Here is a 20,412-nt window from a genome sequence, read left to right on the forward strand (position 1 = left end):
GCTAAAGAACTGCACACATCAATTAAAGCAGGGGTGTCAAACTCATTTTTGTTCAGGGGCCAAATACGGAGCAGTTCTATCACAAGTAGGCTACAGGTTTTTGGCGGGAAAACAAGCAATTTCAACATGGATGTGCCCAAGTTTGTACTTTGTGAATCCGTGTATCATTCGTTGATTTGTTTTTCATTATGTAACAAAAACGCCTTGTTTTTCAAATTCAAGCTCTGTTGCTTCAGTACAGAATACAACAAACGGAAAACGAACACCTTTATCCGTTTTCTCCGTTACCCATTGGCAAAAGTACGTGACCCTGGAAGTGAAGCTTTACACATTCCGACATATCTTTAGCTCTGCAACACTTGGGAGTCTCTAAATCCTCCGAAACGTCCGTGAGGAGGTTCTGTGCCCAACACCAGCTAAAGCGAAAAGGACACGTTTCGGATGCACAGTTGGAAGCAGCGATCTTGTCATGCCGTACTGCCGTTAGCATAGCCGTTAGCGTCGGATGAGAGTACACTTCCGTGTCACGTACTTTGGCCAATTGGTCATGGAGAAAATGAATAAAGGTGTTTGTTTTTTTTGTTTTCTGTACGGAAACAAAAGAGCTTGAATTTGAAAAACAAGGTGTTTTCCATTTTTGTTTTGTTTTTGGTACATAATGAAAAACAAATGAACGAATGATACACAGATTTTTGTGCTATAAATTCGACAAGTCTGGAACACTCGGCTGGACTATCCTTCTATCTTATTCTGTTTGACCCTCTGTCCACTAACCCAACCAGTCAAAGCGGATGGCTGCCACCTCTGAACCTGGTTCTGCTGGAGATTTTTCTATAAAAAAGAGGGAGTTTTTTTTCTTTCCACTGTCACTAAATACTTGTTCATGTGGATCTTGTTGGATTCTTTCTTTCTTACTATGCACTCTTTATTTTGTTAAGCGCTTTGAGATGTCTTTGTTGTAATATGCGCTATATAAATATAGTTGAAATTAATTGAATTGAATTAAAGTATGAAAAGCATCAACAATATCTAAGCAATAAGTGACAGATACTTAACTGTCCTGTGATTTATTTATTTTTTGCCCAATTTTTCTTTAATTTGGGGAACATTTGTGTAATCATTTGAGAAAAATTGCAGGCTTTTTATAAAACAAATTGAGTTCTTTCAACAACAACTTATAACTGAATTATTTGGTAATTTACACAATGATTCATGTTTTATCTGTAATTTTCACTTTCTCCAGTGGGCCAAATCAAATGCTCTGAAGGGCCAAATTTGGCCCCTGGCCTTGAGTTTGACACATGTGAATTAAAGTATCGAGGATTCTCTGAAATATACATGAAGACATAATCATCTATAAAGTAAATCTACAAATTATTGTATCCAGCCTGTGAAAGAGGAAGAATTTTCACCAATGATCCCCTTTCAGTCCTACTCACTGTTCCCTGTAACACTGTGTCTTCTGGCCTGTGTCTGGTAATGACAGTGATGATGAAGTATTGAGGACCAACAGTCTCCAGAGTTCTCAGTGGCTCACATCCACTTCAGTCTTCCTCTAATATGATTGGTCACGGAGTTAATTGTGAAAGTCACAGATGGATGGGGAAATGAACTTCTTCCTTGGAGACAACAACATCTAGATCACAGGAAAGGAGACGGCATCATTAAGAGTAAACTATCACAATAATAATGATAATAATGAAGATTGATGGTGACAATGTCTTAGTGCTTTATAGAGGATCATGGGGTGAAAATTACCGTTACATAAGGGAGTTTACTTTTACTTGTTGTTTACGGTTTTATTTTCCATATTAGCAAAAACAAGGAAACTGTTGAAAACTGGCCCTTGTGCTCAGATTTAGTCCTCGAGACCACCTACACTGTAAAGAATTTGTTTTTTTAAGTGTTGCAGATTTGGTGTATGAGTTGTGGTATGTTATATATAATATATTTTAAATGTCTTTTTAAAAACAAAGGTGGATTTTTGTAAAATATGACATAATTGTGACATGTTATATGATCAGTTAAATGTTGTTTGTTGAAATAGGAAAATTATCATTTTCGATGATGTTATGAAAATGAAACAATCGCATAAATTAGGAGAAATAAAGTGTAGCATGTTGACACTTAAACGTGTGCTACCTTTCTAAAATGATTACTCGACTTCCTTATTATTTTACCTAGGGGCAACCATGACTCGGGGGTCATCCTCTGACCAAGAGGTTGAGGGTTCGATCCCGGTCAATGTGTTGAAGTGTTCTTGGGCAAGACACTGAACCCCAAGTTGCTCGCAGTGGTTGACTAGCGCCTTGCATGGCAGCTCTGTCCCATTGGTGTGTGAATGTGAGTAAATGTAGCATTAAATTCACAATTTAGCACTTCTAAAATGTAGTATTTAAGAAGTGCTGTTTAAACTGGTTGCCCTTAGGACTACACAGTACCTATGAAGTAGCTTACAGTTTCGGAAAGGTTCTGATCTCAAACAAGGAGGATAGGGGCTCTCCAGGACCGAGCTGGCCACCCCTGCATTATGGACTACAGAATTAGCAACATGTTGTGGAAGTAAGTGATGAAATTTGAGGATATGATTTGAGCACAAAATGTGTGACTCGTTTATTAACAGAAAAAAAGTAGTAACTCACTTTGGCGCCTGCACATAAAAACACAACCACCATCGCTCAACACGCCGTACAGGTCCTTAAAGGGACCACATTGTTTACACCAGACCTTAAATCCTGAATACAACCATTTCCATGTAATGGTGAATAATGTTAATAGTAAAGTCTGCAGAGAACATTATAATGTCTCAATTAAAATATATGCTTTCATGACTTCTGAGATTTTGTCAAGTTGCATTAATTGTTCTACAATTTCATTTATGCTTTTGTCCAACATACAACACAACCAAGGGCTTAGACTGGAGGAAAATCTCTTGGCAAGTGCAAAAAGTGCACTTTTTTATACCATAATGTAACCACAGCTAACCACAACTAACCCAGAGTAACATCCATCCATCCATTTTCTGACCCACATGCTCCTTTTTTCAGCGTCGAGGTGGTCTGCTGGTGCCTATATCCAGCTCTCATTGGGCATTAGGCAGGGGTACACCCCTGGACAGAGACTCCAATTAACCTAACAGTCATGTTTTTGGATTGTGTGCGGAAACCAAGGAACCTGGACGAAACCCACTTAAACACGCAGAGATAATGCAATCTCCACAAAGAAAGGACCTAATTGTCCACCCCAGCTCTATGCTCTGCGGCGGACGTGCTAACAACTACACCACCGTGTGCCATACAATAACAATTCAACATCTATTTCAACAATGTTATTTGTATATTAACTAAGATTTCAACAGAGTGTTCTTAACAGACCCAGGCCTACGGTTTAAACCTGGTTTAGCCAAGCCGTCCGTGACCATGCTGGCTTTTAGCATTCCATCAAACTCTTCTCAGCATGGAGCTCCCCAGCTGAGCCAAGCCAGCTGACAGTGTTTAGCTGCAGCTTCTATTGGCTGCTTATTCGTGGTAAAAGCTGCAGCGCATGCTACAGCTTTTACCATGAATAAGCAGCCAATAGAAACCAATGCTGAGACCAACAGGACGTGACGTCACCTGTTACTGAGCAGTGAGAACAAAGGACGGACACGTTAAAAAAAGTAAAAATAAATTAAAAGTAGTAATGGGTTAAACATGATGTTATTTAGTCAATGTATCACAGAAAATAACTGAAGCATGTGATCACACACTGATCATGTGAGTTTGATAAGTTTTTTAACACCCGTCTAATCATCTAATCAAAAATATGGTACACATTAAACACGTAACAATGATTCTATCGTGATTTTGATTTAAAATCATATTTAAACATTTACCATGATAATCTGTTTAATTTCCTTTTAAAATACCATATAAAAGTGGTATTTAAAAAAGAAGTATAACACAAGTCTTTTTGTAGATCTTTGTCGAGTGTTCTAAAGCATCACTAAATGATGATTCTTTCATAATGATGACATGGTTTCATGACAGTGCGTCTGCAGCTTAAGCCAAGCCTGCTGCTTAAACCAGATCGGGACCAGGTGTGACCCATGCACTGTGTTACTATAATAACCAAGGTGTTTTCTCTTTGATGAAACAGCCGTTCCAGTTAGAACCCGGCTTAACGAACCCTGAGCTGGGTTTGATGAAATACCCCTCTGGTCTTAGACCACCTGACTCCTTCTACCCCTAAGGACAAAGAGGAGAAGCGTCAGATCAAGAGCCTAAGTGTTCCAAGAATAGTTGAGTCTTTAGACGTCTCTTGAAAGTAGAAAGAGACTCTACGGGTTGTTACTGTAGTTTTTTACAACTGCCAACATGGTTTCTATAGACATTAGGTAGTAAAGACACTCAAAAAGTCTGTACTGTAAGAAAACAAATAAAGTTTACATTATACCTTACGCTACGCACTAAGAAATAGTAAGATTATAGAGATCTCTTGGGTAAACACAACACTTGAAAAAACAAACAAGTCGTAATTAAGTCAAAGGTACAAACAGTGCATATAATTGGTAGTAAAAGGCATTTCTAATGTATAAATGTATATATCCTTGCTGCAATGCCTTGACAATTTATTCCCTCCAAGCTTGTCAATGTTCTCATTCAATCACACTGAGAGGTGCAGGTTTGATCCAGTTTAGTCATTCATATCAGCTTCAAGTGATAGTTAAGATTGCTGATTGAGCTGAAGTGGTTGAAACAGGGAAACATACCTCAGAGAAGTATGCAGCTTTAAATACTGATGCATTGAAGAGCTGGGATCAAGCTGGAGTCACCACATCAATAGAAGCCTCTCATTTTCATATTGAAACGCTCTGTTGTTCATTAGCAGGCATTGTGTTGGCTGTGGAATGAAAAGAGACAATATTTGTCGTATCTGTTGCTACCAAGGTTAAAGATAGTGAAGGCAAATAAGTTTTAATGCTTCTGCCCATTGGGAACATTCTAATGCTGGTCTGTAAATGTAGCTGCATTAGTTTGCTTTAATTATTTTTTATTTGGCACAGTTAAAAATACAACAAAACATAATAAACAGTGGAAAGACATTAACAGAAATCAATACACTTTAGAGGCATGCCAGGGAAAACCCAAAAATCCCTCTATGGGCTTAAAGAAGAGAGCTGCGCTGTATAATATTGAAACTTTGAATAAATAGGAAAAAAAATTAAAATGAAATAAAATAAGGGAACGTCAAGACAGCAAAACTGTGAAACAGAGCAGGAAACAGGAAAAAGGGAAACATTAACATCAAAAGTCAATCAAAGATTAAATCAACATTGTTCCTGGTTTAAAATGTTCATCTTATTTGGTATGAACGATGATATTAGAAATTGTACAAGTGTAATGGTAAAAATTGAAGTAGATGTGGAAGGTGTAATATTTTTTTGGTTATTCTACAGAAATATTGCAAATTTAGAGTTATGAAATATTTAAGCATGTAAAGTAAGGGGCCAAGTTTTCCCTGAATCCAAAGCCACACTTAATCTTCTTCTTGACCTTAATTAACTAAATGTCACTGTGACAAAGTGGGTGAGAACAATTTTATAGCTTGTACTAACTTAGCATTGCTAATTGATTGCTGAGTATTAGTTATCTATTTCATGGCACTGTATTCTTTGTTATTTACCTTGCCTACCACGTGTTCCATGGACCAAAGAAGGGGCGGAGCCTATCATTTCCTGTGTTTATACCCTAGGTGACATCTCCAGTGATGTCACTCGGTGAGACCAAGTAGGAGGGGTGGAAGGTAAAATTATGTTTGAATGATTAATTGATAGAAGTTATTCAAGTAAGCATAGAGGTAATATTTGGCACTTTCTAACAGTCACCAACCATCAAAAGCATTTCTGACTTTAAGCAGACTCTAATGTTGTGCAAAGTATGGTTTGCCAAGGTTTGAACAGAGAAGGATGCAGCATTAATTAACAGAACCAACACAATGCATAACAAAAGTAAAAAAAAAAAACATTAACAGGAATGAGACTTACAGTGTCCAAACACACCTAGAATCAGTGAAGGAGGAACAATCAGGAAATGCAAAACACTGAGGAAGTGACACAAACAGGAAGACACGACCTTAAAGCACAGAAACACACATGATTAACAATCAAAAATATTAAAAAGAATCTAAAAGCTACAAATAAAACCAGACTGATTGAAAACATTACCAAAAGGGCTCAAACGCTAATCGTAGCAAACACCTCTCAACAGGCCATGGCAAAGTTAGTCCACAGGTGTTTAGGGAATGATTGACATTTACCCATCATGCAGCAGTTTGTGAATAAATAAATGGATTAGGTTGAACTCCATTCAGCTATGCTGCAAACTGGAGCCCCCAAACAATATCTTCTATAGGTAGAAGGGATCCCCCAGGATTGCATTGTCCATTTGGCATACCGGGCATTGCCCCGGTGGGCTTTTTTTTTTTGACGAGCAAGTAGAGGTAGATATGGTAACAGCTGGTGAAAATGGTCCAGAAGTGGCGAAAATGTTGCAATAAAAGAGTGTAAAGTGACTAAAATTGGTCAAAAGCAGTCTCGACTGGCCAGGAAAATTTGCAAATTAAGAGGAACCAGGTGGTATATAATGGCAAAGGGTAGCTTTAAAGGGCGAAATGTGGCAAATAATAGTGAAAAAAACAAAAATGTGTAACAAAAAGAGGCAAAATGTAGGGAAAAAAGGAAACAAGTGGTATTTATTGAGCAAAGGTTAGCTTATTTGGATGAAAAGTGGCCAAAAAATGAAAGAAATGACAAAAATTGGATAAAGGCAACCAATGAGAGCGTAGACTTCCCTGTTTTAAAGTGTCTTCCTTGTTCAACAGGAAGGCATGTCTGTGTCTATGGTAAGATGGCTGATGGCAGATGAAAAATAGCCTTTTGGCTAATTCTGGTACATTTTAAGTATTGATTTTACTGTACACTGTCCCTGTTAAATAAACCAATAAATGAAATTAAATAGTTGCGTCCAAATGCTGTACCCACGGATTTTTTCAAAGTGTGATTTTTTTTGTTTTGTTTTTTCGTAAGTGGAATGTCAAAACCTGGTCTTCTTAGAAATAAAGTCATAACTTCTACGGAAATGGAAGACATAAGCTAGGAGCAGAAATACAAAGAGTTAGAAGGACGTGACGTCTGATTGGCTGAAATCTCTAAAAGAGGCAAATCCCACATTTGGTATATATTATGTGTATTTGAAGGCTAAAAGTTGATATGAATGACTTGAAAGATATTTATGATACAAGTTACCAGTAGTAACAAAGTTTTATATTTAGCTTTCAGTGCATTCATGTGGTAGGTTTCATTACCCAGTGATTTTATTCAAGTGTGTTCAAACTTGGCTGCATTAAACATCTCTTTTTTTCTGATAAAGGTGCGATAATGCGGCTCAGATGTGTTGGAGCATCAAACTATCTAAAACATGCAGGATGAACTAATCCGAACGTGTCTATGTGATGATATGATGTGTTCTTTGACTTTAATGTTCTTTCCTTCTTTATTCCTTCTTTTGATTGTGCAGCTGTTGCATGAAGAAACCGAGGTAGAAGTAAAACCTCATTATTTTTTGCCTTTGATGGAAAACGAATGCTAAGGGCTGGCTCCTGCTTTCCTTTCTTTTTGGTCGGGCTTGTGCATTCCTTTCCAGTGGCAGGTTGGGTTGGTGCGAGTGCCAGGCTGAGCTGGAGGAACAGATGGTTGCTGGAGCAAGTCTGGCCTTTCCTTTCCTTCTCTTCTCTCTCACTCTTGCCTTTCACTTCCTCTCTCTGCCCACAATAACCTCACTGCTGTTCTCATGGTAACACTGTCTGAAGGACTGGATTTTTTTATTTTTTTTTTTTTTACAGGACACATGAGCTCAGCACTGTTCCACTGGAGGACTCTCAGCTCCTGTTATCTGCTGCATGTTCATCTTTTTTTTTTTTTTTCCTGCCTCCGCTGGATGTTTCATTCCTTCCTCCTCGTTGGCCCCGGGGTCCCTTTGTCTGCTTCATCCAGGGCTCCTCCTCTCCTCAGCTCCTCATCTGTCATCACTGCATGTTGAGTCAACAGTCCCCCCCCACTATCCTCCTCCTTCTCCTTCTGGTTTTGTTTCATCATCCAGAAATCCCAACCATGACTTTGCTTTATCAGTTTGCAGGAATGAATCTCGCAGCAATATAGTGTTCTGCATCTGCTGTGCTATTGTTTTCCACTTCTTTATTTTACTGTATCTTCTATAGCCCCATGTTCAATGTATCACGTTCTTCTGAATAGGGCTGATAGGATTGTCACATGACCAGGGGTGGACCAAAGTGGGCCGATGGGCGAGTGGAGGCAGATATAGTAACAGGTGACCAAAAAATGTCCAAAAGTGGCAAGAAAGCAGTGAAAAGTAACTAAAATGGGCCAAAAGCAGCCCAGAGTGGCCAAAAAATTGGCAAACAAAGAGGAACCAGGTGGTATGTAATGGCAAAGGGTAGCTTAAATGGGAAAAATGTGGCAAACAATAGTAAAAAAGGGCAAAATGTGGCAAACAATAGTAAAAAAGAGCAAAAATTCGGAACAAAAAGAGGCAAAATGTAGGGGAAAATTGAAACAAGTGGTATTTATTAGGCAAAAGTTAGATTATCTGGATGAAAAGTAGCCAAAAAAATGAAAATAATTTGATAAACGTGTCAAAATGAATTTGCAAACATGGACACAAATATGAAAAAGGGGACATTTATTGGCAAAAGGTAGCTAAGGTCTCGAAAAAGTGTCAAAAAGGGGCAAAAATGGGACAAAGGAAATAATTACACAGCTGATGGTTTGTGGTGTTTTGTGATGGGTTAATCAGACACATGCACAGACCCACACAAACACACTTATTAAGGACATTAGATTTGCACACAGGCACAGCGTGGTGCAGGATAGACAGCCAGCTGTTATTTCTACCAACTTGAGCCATCTGTGGTCCATGCACTGATCCCGGGGCTGACCATCCTATTCAAAACATCTACAAATCAGATACAATAAGGCCCCAGACGCACACACACGCACACACACACGTCTTCACCCATCAAAGCAGGAATTCAAATCTGCCGAGTGAGGAAGATGAGAAGCTGCCTCCCTGTGCAGATCTTTCCATCTTGCAAGGTGAGCTCTACTCAGCTGCTCTTTAGCTCCTCGTTCCCTCTTTCTTCCACTGACAGCATTGTAAATGGAATGAGTCTGGTTGCATTGCTGTATTACGCTGGGATAAAGTATCAGTCCTGGTAATCTTCTGTGGATTAATGGCTTCTTCTTTATCTGCTGTGCCTGCTACGCTCAGATGTCTGGCTGGGGCCACAGGAGCCTCCTGCTGGAATACTAATGACAGACGGACAGACAGACAGACGTGCACGTAAAGACAAGAAGCCCACGTGAGAGGTGCATATGTAGATAGAGAACTGCATGACAAACAGAGGAAAGGACTGCAGTGTGTGTGTGTGTGTGTGTGTGTGTATTCTGCCCTTAAGACCCTGTCGCCTCCTTTGTGAGGTGGTGGCTGTCCTCCTTGTCCTGGCTGACACCTGCTTTGCATACGGGAGGGGCCAAGTAACTATTAGGGGAGGGGAGGGCCATAGCAGAGAAGTGAATGAGGGGCTACACACAGGCAAGGAGAGGAGAGGGAGTGAAGGAGAGGAGTGGAGATGAGGAAGATTCTGGTGGTGGTGTGATAAACAAAATGTCCGCACCAGAAATAAATACCTGGATCCAGAGGTTTTCTCTTTTTGTGTGAGGTGACACATGTTTAGGGAAAAAAAACCTAAGCAATAGTTGGTAGTCTTTTTTTCCACAGCAACTCTCCACGAGGTCACGTTTACCTCATCGACCCTTCACAAAGAACATCTACTGCAGCAGGTCTTTGAGAGGGAGTGCAACCAACAGCAAACACCATCTGTTTCCTCTGTGAAAGAAGAAAAGAGGAGGAGAAGAGAAGGAGGAGGAGGGGGAGCGGCCAAAGCACACCATGTACCATCTACTGGCCATGTGAGAAGAAAGATGGAGGAGAACAAAAGCAGACCACAAGCTATGATCTTGTCTTATTTTTAGCAGTGGAGCAGAAAGAAGAAGCTATAGCAGAACATCTGGGCATGTCAGGAAAAATGCACCAAGGTTCAGTATTGATGCTTTACAGCTCCAGCAGCCATAAGCAAAGCATTACTGTACCTCCTCAGTATAGACATGTGTCACTAAGACAGAGGTTCCCAACCATTTTCGGGTCGTGACCCAAGAGATATTTTCTTTTTCCAGATTTAGTTTTTGATCATGGTTATTAAAGGTCCCATGTCATTCTTCTAAGAACCCCAAAAACATAATATTTGAGGTTTATTTTCTCAAACTCGCCTGTTCTCCAGAGTTTTAGCGTCTGAAAAGTCACTTTCTGAGCAACTCTACACAAACAGGCTGATTTGCGGCCTACTTATGCATATTCATGAGTGGGCGTGTCTATAGACTGGACACTGACTTCCTCCTCCCCGCCCCCCTCCCACCCACTCCGTAGCTGAGCTCATGCTGCTTTATAAACACGAGACAGAGCGTGGGGGCGGGGCGTTCGCCGGTACATACATCGACTGTAGAAAATACATACATATCACTGCGCGAAGGACGCTGAAATGCTCTCCTTTGTGGGCGTGTCTGTTTACATGTCAATCACAGCAGAGAGCTTCCTGGAGGCGTGGATTCTACAGCTCAGTGCCGCGTCAAATTCGTCATCAAAGTGGGAACGTGTCATCAGATTAGAGCGAGGTGTTTGTGCTCACCCTGCAGTAAGAAAGGAGCAAATCACCCTCTAACTAACGATTGAGGGAATCAATGAAAAAAACACTTTGGTCATGTGTATGAAGCCCATATAGCACTTTATGATGTTTAAAGCACAGAAAAGTCAATTTAGCTTAACATGGGCTCTTTAAAGAGTAACTAAAACCCTGCTTTTTCCTAACCTGCCACTAGGAGGGAAATTGATTATGGGCGGGTTAAGACACGCCCACTCAATACTATAAACGTGATATTTGATTTGTTAAATATTTTAATAGTACACATTTAAATATGTTACTGCTTTGTGGGGTTTTTAATTGTTAATAATAATAAAAAACGAATAAAAAACACAATACACAACATTGACAATCTAAAAAAAAAAAAGAAAATAAGATAAAAACCAAAATAAATTGGAATTCACACAAAACATACATTTTTGATTCTTTTTAAAAAGCAAGGGTTTTAAACTTTCAAATAGTACACATTGTACAGTGTTGTAAATTACAAATAAACTAAAATAACTATGTTTATATATAAGAAATTTTAAGTATAGGGTACAGTTATTTCATATTTATTGTGTGATGTGCATATTATTTGAATTTAAGTTTTTTTTCTTTTTTTTTTCTTTTTTTTTTTTTTTACCAATTACTAGACATTTCAGGTGACCCCAATTTAATTCCAGGCGACCCCGCATAGGGTCCTGACCCCAAGGTTGGAAAAACCCTGCTCTAAGTGCAGACACATGTCCTGTTTGTAGCCAATCTGATGAAGTCCAAATTTAGCTAAACACCACTAAATACATCCAAAACAGCACAAAATACATTTTAATCTGTAACCAAAATGTATTTTCTGGCCTTTGGTAGATGGAACCAATAATCTACAATAGGTTCTTAAACGCATAATAAAAAAAGGAAGAAAATAGTCGTCAACTCTTTTCCCTGGAAATGAATTACAGTATGTACATGAGTATAAAAATAGAGAAGTGACAGCTTTAAGACTATGAGGGAGGATTTAGATGTTTTTAAAGCTTTCTAATGATGATGATGATGATGATGATGATGGAGGTTCGAGGCTGAGATTTTGTATGCGAGTGACTTGGATGAACAGGATTAGACACGAGTGCATCAGAGGAAGAGCCAGGGTGGAGCATGTGGAAGATAAGGTCAAGGAGGCCAGATGGAGATGCTTTGAACACGTGTGGAGGAGAGATAGAGGTTATATGCGACAAAGGATAGAGCTGCACAAGCAGCCAGGCCAGAGGAAGAGAGGAAGACTACAGAGAAGCATTATTATGGATGTAGTGAAGCATGACATGAAGATTTCATTATTGTTATTTCTGATGTTGCAAAAGACAGAAGGAGGCGGAGCAGGAAACCCTGAAGGAAACAGTAAAAAAAGGAATAATACATGATGTAAAAGGTGTTGTTTCCATATTACCTAAATTCAGAGCTGAAAGTAATAGATTACAAGTACTCACATTACTGTAATTTAGTTGCTTTTATGGATACTTGTACTTTTTTGAGTATATTTCTAAATCAGTAATTTTACTTGAACTTAAGTACATTTTAAAAGGAGTAAAGTAATTAATTACATTTCTACACCCAACCGTTATTAATAAATTATATATATTTTTGTTTTGAAACTACAAAACTTGAAATGACCAGACAACAATCAAATGCATCACATAACAATAATAATAATAATAATAATAATAATAATAATAATAATAATAATAATAATAATAATAATAATAACACATACATATACATACATTTTATATTGAGCTTTTTTGGACACTCATAGTCGCTTTACAGAATTAGGGATTATTCTTTCACTCCACACTTAGTGGTGGTAAGCTACTATTGTAGCCACAGCTGCCCTGGGGCAAACAGAAGAAGGTTATTTTATCTTCTTTAGAGTTCGTAAATGTATTTATAGCCTGAGAATTTTTTTTTTTTTTAATTTTGAATTGAATTAATGGGTTTTATTTTATTTAAAAAAACATAATTGTACATTTTGACAAACCTCTTATTTTACACAGATGCTTTTGTGGAAAATAAATGACGTTCCACGTTGTGCAAGACCTGGTGCTCTTCGTTCATAAGTTTATACATGAGATGTTTACTGTATGCAAAGGAACCATGGCAAGATTTATTACCAAAAATAAACATGGTGGGTGCTTCAGTAGGATACATCAGTACTCTTTAAATTATCTAAAACATGTCAGTTTAAAGATGTTTGTGCAACAGATATTTGTATTTTAATGTGTTTTTTTTCTTAGATAAAACATGATTTATGATTTCATTTCATTTCATTTAAATGCACTGATGTTACTTCTGTACTTTAACTCTATGGGCAGATTTTTAATAATTTTAGAAGCCGGTCGTCTGACCTATTTATTTATTTTTTCAGTATTCTTCCTTCATTTTCTCTTTTCCATTTTTTTTTTTTTTAGTCTGCTTTTCTCTTTCTCCCTTCCTCACTGGCCTCACGGAGTCTTTTCCTGTGTGGTCCCCAGCATTTTGCCTCTTTCTTTCATCTTGTGAAGAGCTAATGAGTTTGATTGCATCACTCGCAGAGTCGTTTGTCAAACTCTTAAATATAAAACACTTTGATCATATGAAAAAAAAAAGAAGTCCCGAAAGAAAGAAGAAAAGAAAATGCTTTTACTGAAATAAGTCACCCTCAAAACTTTTTCATTACGTTTCCCTTTTTATTATTATTATTATTATTATTATTATTATTATTATTATTATTATTATTATTATTATTATTATTATTATTATTATTATTAAATTGATGTCATCATCAATGAACACAAGCTCAGGAGGAAATGTGTGAATATGAGTAAAATGGAAAATATCATCCGGATTTCAGGTTATGTTTAATCTATTGACACAAATGGATTTTACGTGGTACGATAATCACAATTTATTTGTTTATTGGGTAATTTAGTGTCAAAAATTAAAACAAACATCCAATGTTTTCTTATTTTTTTTATTTTATTTTAGTAAATAACTCTCAAATGTGTAATCTAAGAGTTAACATGGAACAGCTCACGTACTGTCATATTACATCAGCTGGCTTTAAAAGAGCTGCAGTATTTGGAGACATTATTGACATTTACGGAAAAGTTTCAGACATTTTTATTTATTTTTTTTTTTACCATATTTGTTCTGGTTTCTTCCTTGTATTCCCTGTGACATCAGATATCATCTTACTGCGCTAGGCATCCGTTGATGGGACTCCACGTCCCACAATGCAATCCGTGGAACTTTCTCGAAAATGTCAACAAACAAAGTGTTTACAGTAAAGATCAGAACAAACTTTTAACTTTTTTTTAATCTTTTTTTTGAGCAAATAACCTTTGATTTATTGATCTATAAAGCCTATACGGTGTCTTTATCGGATAGAAAATTGATCGTCTCCAGCAGCTTTAGGTCGCGCCATTAATTGAGTAATTTAAAAACGTCTACAAGAAACCTTGAAAATTTCATTTTTTGCATTAGTAAAAGATATCTGAAAGTCATTATTTTAGTTCTTTAAGGCAGAAGTTTTCAACTTTAGGGTCAGGACCCCATTTGGGGTCACAAGACACTGGGAGGGAGTCTAACTAAGAATATTTTTTGAACAATTTGAGCCCATTTTTGCTTAATTTTACCCTTTTTCTGCAACGACACCAAACTTTCTATATTTTAACCTATTTTCATCACTTTTTCTAGCAATATTTGTTGTCCTTTTGCTGCATTTCTGCCACTTCGCCATCAAATTTCAATGTCTTTTCTTCACTGTCAAGACATTTGCTGCACTTATGAACGCTTTTCACCACTTTTCCACCTAATGTTGCATATGTTGACCCATTATTGTCACTTTTTAACCTCTTTTCACCATATTTCATGCTTATTTTTTTGCCAATTTAACAACATTCATGATTTGTCATGCCCATTATTTGCCACTTTAAACTTTTGACTTTTTGAACCTTTTTTTTTTTTTTTTTTACCACTTTCTGTGTCTGTTTTTGTCCCATTAGTGTGTGAATGGGTAAATGAGTTGATTTTTGGAAGTACTTTGGGAATAACTCAGTGGTTATAAAGCACTATATAAATCCTGTCCATTTACTATTTATAATGTATTCTAATTTGGAACTTTTAACCAATTTTTGTGGTTTTTAAAATCCCATTTCGCCACCTTTTCCAGCATTTTTGGTCACATTTAGGCCATTTTTATTTCTGATTAAAACAATGATTTACATCTTTCAATGACTATATACTATTGTGCAAATAATAATACACTTCCTGGATAACAGTGGATATTATTCAGATTAATAAATTAATGTGGTTATCACAGATTTATAGAACAATGGACCATCATTTTGCTGACTTTATGGATGGGCCCCAAAAATATCTCCCCTTTATTCCCCCTTATAGATGGCCCCGCCTCCACATGACTGTTCTTTAATGTTCATGTCTGTGTTCAACCACCTTCAGGTACAGTGGGGGTCCCCGGTCTCTGGGACCTTTAATGTGGGCGTGAGAAAGTTTGAGAACCACTGCACAAAGGTACTTATTGAAGATATTTTGAATGTTTTAAACCCTTCTTTTGCAAAGTCTTACCAAACCTGACAGCCGAGTAAAAACACACTCGGGTCAGATGAGTGACAACATCTGGTGAGGATACAGATGGTTGACAACATCTGGATTAAATAACGTTATTCCATTAACCCATTCCGTTAAAACTCCAGGTTGGTAGTGGTTATGATGGGGGTTTTGCTTGGTGTGGTGAGGTGTTTGATCGTCTATGACAGCAGATGAACCCTGACAGTCAGTCAGTCGTCTTCAGTAGCTCTCACAGTGTCCACATGAAAAATATCTACAATATGATAGAGCCAGTGAGGTCAAACAGGGGAATCAAAACGTCCCAGTAAGCACACTAACATTCATATGAGGAGGAATATATTATGGTAGAATACTTGTGATATTTGTGTGTGTAGTATGACTGCTTGTGTGCCAAAATAGAAAGTAACAAAAGGAACAAAGCTCCTCGGTCCTCCTAATGTAGGTCTGAGGGATCTGGTGAGTGTGCGCTTGCTCCTGTGCCCCAAAGCTCTTTGTGCCTTTTTGATTGACTCAGCCTTTGTTGCCCCTCTACATGTCACATGCACACGGACACGCACACACACACACACACACACACACACACACACACACACACACACACACACACACACACACACACACACACACGTCCAAAGGAAAGTGGGCTGATTATAAAGCAACCAAACCAACTGAGATGTTTTTTGTGGGGGGCTATGGTCATTTTACATTTATTTATTTTAACGCACCTATTATCCTTGGGTTCAATTTGACCCCATTTATTGTTCATCATTCCAAAAACAATACTTGACTTTTTTTTTTTTTTTTTTGGTTTTTGCTTCACATTTAATGACTATTCTCAATCTAAACAATTGATTAAGCATAAAATCATCCTGACGATATTTTTTTCAATAATGCTCACATCAATGTTCCTCTGGGGTCAATTTGAATTCAAGCTGTGGTAAAACTTGCTAATCTCTGTGTGTCTGTGACCCATGTGTGACCTTACATCCCCATACATACTTATGAGTAGATACATGTCAATGGGGAGGGAGGGCGGGACTATCCTAATTTTGGAACAGCTCTTTCACAGTGAAAGTGATGTAGAGGAGGTGAGACAGGGGACTTTATAGTGAATAACCCTAAATATGTTACAAAAAGAAGATACAAAAATAAGTAAATAAATATGTTTATAAAAGGAAAGGGGGAGTTCAATCAATGTGGTTCAAATGAGAAAAGATTAGCATCCCGATACATAAATCACGATACGATATGATACAATATATCCCAATATTACAGTATAAGGCGATTTGTATTTTTTTAATGTAGGACTTAAGAAACAACTAATCTGTAAATGTGTACACCTTCATGAGAACATTAATAATGAAAAAAAAACACAAGCTGGTCAATATGCCCAGGTTTCAGCGCACTTCTTTGTACAGTTAAAATATCTCCTGCAGTGGAAAAGACTTTACTGGTTAAATAAAGGTTAAAAAAATGAATTAAGTTAAAAAAAAAAAAAAAAACTTAATAACAAATTGATTAGGAAGCATTTTGAATTGATCTCAGAATCACGCACGATATATCGGAGAATCGATTTAATAAATTGTCATTCTAATTTACAAGTTTGGCCTGATGGTGGCACTAGAGAGCAGGACAAGGTTTCATCATCAAAGGGTTATTTATGTATTCAACCAATAAACAAAGTGTCTGAGCAGAAAACTTGGGTCAACATTTTTCTGAAAATCATTTTCTGGAGGCAAATATCTGTGGGGTCAGATTATTAACATCATGTGTTGGTAATATTTGAGGATATTAGGAGGGTTAATGTATTTATTTATGACCGGGGTTGACCTCACAAGTGCAGTAAGACAGAGCAGTGAAACCAGATCTCTCTCTCTCTCACACACACACACACACACACACACACATGCACAGCCACCATTGGCTCTGCAGAGAAGGTCTCCTCCTGTCCCCATCCGTTTCTGGCCTGCAGCTGCTGGCCAGCCTGTCACTTTCCCAGGCGTCAGCTTCAGCAGAGATGAGATGAGATGAGATGAGAGACGCCACCAAGCGGTGAGAGCTTGAACTGCAGCTTTCATTAGCAGGACATGTGTCCCCAAGGCAGCAGTGATGGAATGTATTCCCATTGAGGTCAGGGAGGGAGTGGTTTGATAAATGCAGCTGATTATTTATTAGACCTCTGCAAGCTTTTTCATGACTTCATTCATTTATTTACCTATTTATTTATTTAATTTACCACAGAACGCCTGTGGCGATCAAACCGCATAATGCATCACTGTAACCTAACATATCTGTGTCATATTTGCATATTTGTATTATTATTATTATTAGTATTATCTATCTTACTTTACTTTATTTTTTTACTACTGTAATGTCTTTTACTTAATCATAAGCTTATTTAACGTTTATTCTTTCTTTCGTCTTCATTTAATGTTTATTCCTTTATTTGTGATACTTTCTTGAGTGGCTGTAACAAAAGCAATTTTCCCCAGGGATTAATAAAGGAATAATTCTGATTCTGATTCTAAAAACTCTTTTTAAATATGGTTTAGTAAAATCAGAACTATTTAGTACTTTATCAAGACAATGTCTTCCAGATCAGTGGTTCTCAAAGTTTCACTTTCTCTTATTTCTGAACCCCAATTATCCCTTATGTACGACAACAACCTTTTGCTCAAAATACTGTAAAAAAAACACCTTAAAGCATAATGATGGAATGAATGAGTGATAACACACATTTTAAAGAATCTCATTTTGTAAATAAGTGGAATGAAACAGTGTTTAGTGCCTCCTGAATAGATTTTTTTTCTAAAGTTTGTATCATTTACGGTCATCTCCCACCACACCTCTTGTATCTACAGTTCACTCTCTCATCAAGATCATTTCCATCAGCATTATTATGATTAGTATCAATAAATACAAAATAAAAACCCTACATTTTCACGCTTTTATTTCTTAATTTTCCTCTCTCTCTGTCATTCCCTACGCGTACATTTGAGAAACACTGTTCGAGATATTGATATTGATCAGATTCTGATACACGTGTCCATAAAACTGTGGTAGATGGGTGACGTTATGACGTGGGGATGCAAAAATACCCCCATCCCCCTCTTTTTTATTTATTACAATACTGTTCTAAGATATGTAATTACGCATTTTATGTTATTCTCATGAGTTTTGAAGAAGAACACTCGCAATTTTTACACTTTCCAATAAAGGTTACTTTTTTACCCATTTTGTTGAAATTTTGTTAGACTAGGGGAGGGGGAGGTTGAAGTTACTTTTTTTTTTCATTCTTTAAAGGGGGCTCTGCCATTAAATAGTGTTGCTTTTGAGAAATTCCAACAATGTAAACAATGACTGCAAATATGAGACCTGGCAAATATTGTGGAGTTTTAATAAATTTGTGTATTTGAAGGAACTGCGATAACTAATTTACCTGATTAATTGGTCATTTACACAAAGATTCACAGTTTCCTACAGGCCAAATCGTGTACCCCTTGAGCCTTTTTGTCATACCGTGAGTACCCCCTCACTCATACGTGTTCATGATTCTCCAAAAGTAGAACATAACACAACTGAATATTCAACACAAGTCATTTTACTTCATCTTCATTAACTGAACAATTAATATTCAGGCGTTATCTTCTTATTTAAGTCAAATTAAACATAAAATGATGATGCCTTCAAGGCAATAAAAATGATAAATATAAGAAATAATAATATAGTAAACGTTTGTAATATTAATATTGTTTTATCAATACTAATACATTATGATGATATTGTTATTAAAGAAAAATAATACTTGAAATTAGAAAAAAAAATAACAAGTAATATAGATAAATAAATACAAAACATGAATAAAAATAAGTAATATAAATAAATAAATACAAAACATAAATAAAAACAATAAGTAATATGAATAAATAAATACAAAACAAATAATGAACCTGCCTGTGTTATATATACAGTAGCTTTTATGACATTTACCACAAAAGGAGCTTCTTTGAATTCTTGTTTAAACAGGCATTTACATTTGAAAAAACAAGTCATCGCACACACGTACCATTTTATTGACGGACTTATGAAATGACTGAGAATATTTTTTGTATTATCTTGTAAATAAATTCTTAATATTTTCCACTTACCCCCTGCAATGTGCACACGTACCCCTAGGGGTACCTGCTCTAAAGGGCCAAATTTTTTCCCGGGCCTTGAGTTTGACACATTATTTAACTAGATGTTGGTACAGAAGCCAATAGACTTGCATTACTTCTTTATTAAATGTGGATGTGTGAGAGTATTATAAGCTCTATGTGTAACTCCATTTGTGTGCACATGTGTGAGGATTATGTTTGTGCCTCTGACACACACAGACAGCAGTGTGAGAATAACAGGAGGTCGAGGCAGGTAAAGAGCAGAGAGGTGAAAGAAATAAAGAAATATGGGGCTTCACTGTAGGAAGGGGAGGGGGGGCTGCTCAGTTCACTGAGTAATTGTGGTGGGGGTCACAGGGATCCAGACCTCATTAAGGGGATTGTCTGCTAACACTGTGGCTCAGTGCTGATGTTGTGTCACCTGCTTTCCTGTCACAGTTTAATACTGTGCCTCCTCAGGTTTTAGGGTCACATGGGCCACCTTAAGAGTCACAAACATCGACACACAACAACACAAAGTCGTCTGTGTTGACGTGCATGCATTACTCCTTTATGAAATGAAGGCGTTTTTTAAAGACAGGTACATCATCTCCACCGGCAATCGTCTTTGAACATCCTGTCTCTTCTCTCCGACACCCACCCTGTGATATTAATTCATATTCACAGAGGGAGTTCATCACCCTCTGAGGTTACATAGATGAGAATTGGGGGGGATTTGAGGGATCTCTCTCAAGCAGCCTTTTAAAGCCAGCGAGGTATCAATCAGGTGCTGATGTTACACTGATGCAACGTTTCAGCCTATGGAGGAGCTTTCTTTTTGGATGCTGTGCAGCTTTCATATCAA

Source organism: Gouania willdenowi, chromosome 12 (genome assembly GCF_900634775.1).
Source record: "Gouania willdenowi chromosome 12, fGouWil2.1, whole genome shotgun sequence".
Lineage (NCBI taxonomy): Eukaryota > Metazoa > Chordata > Actinopteri > Blenniiformes > Gobiesocidae > Gouania > Gouania willdenowi.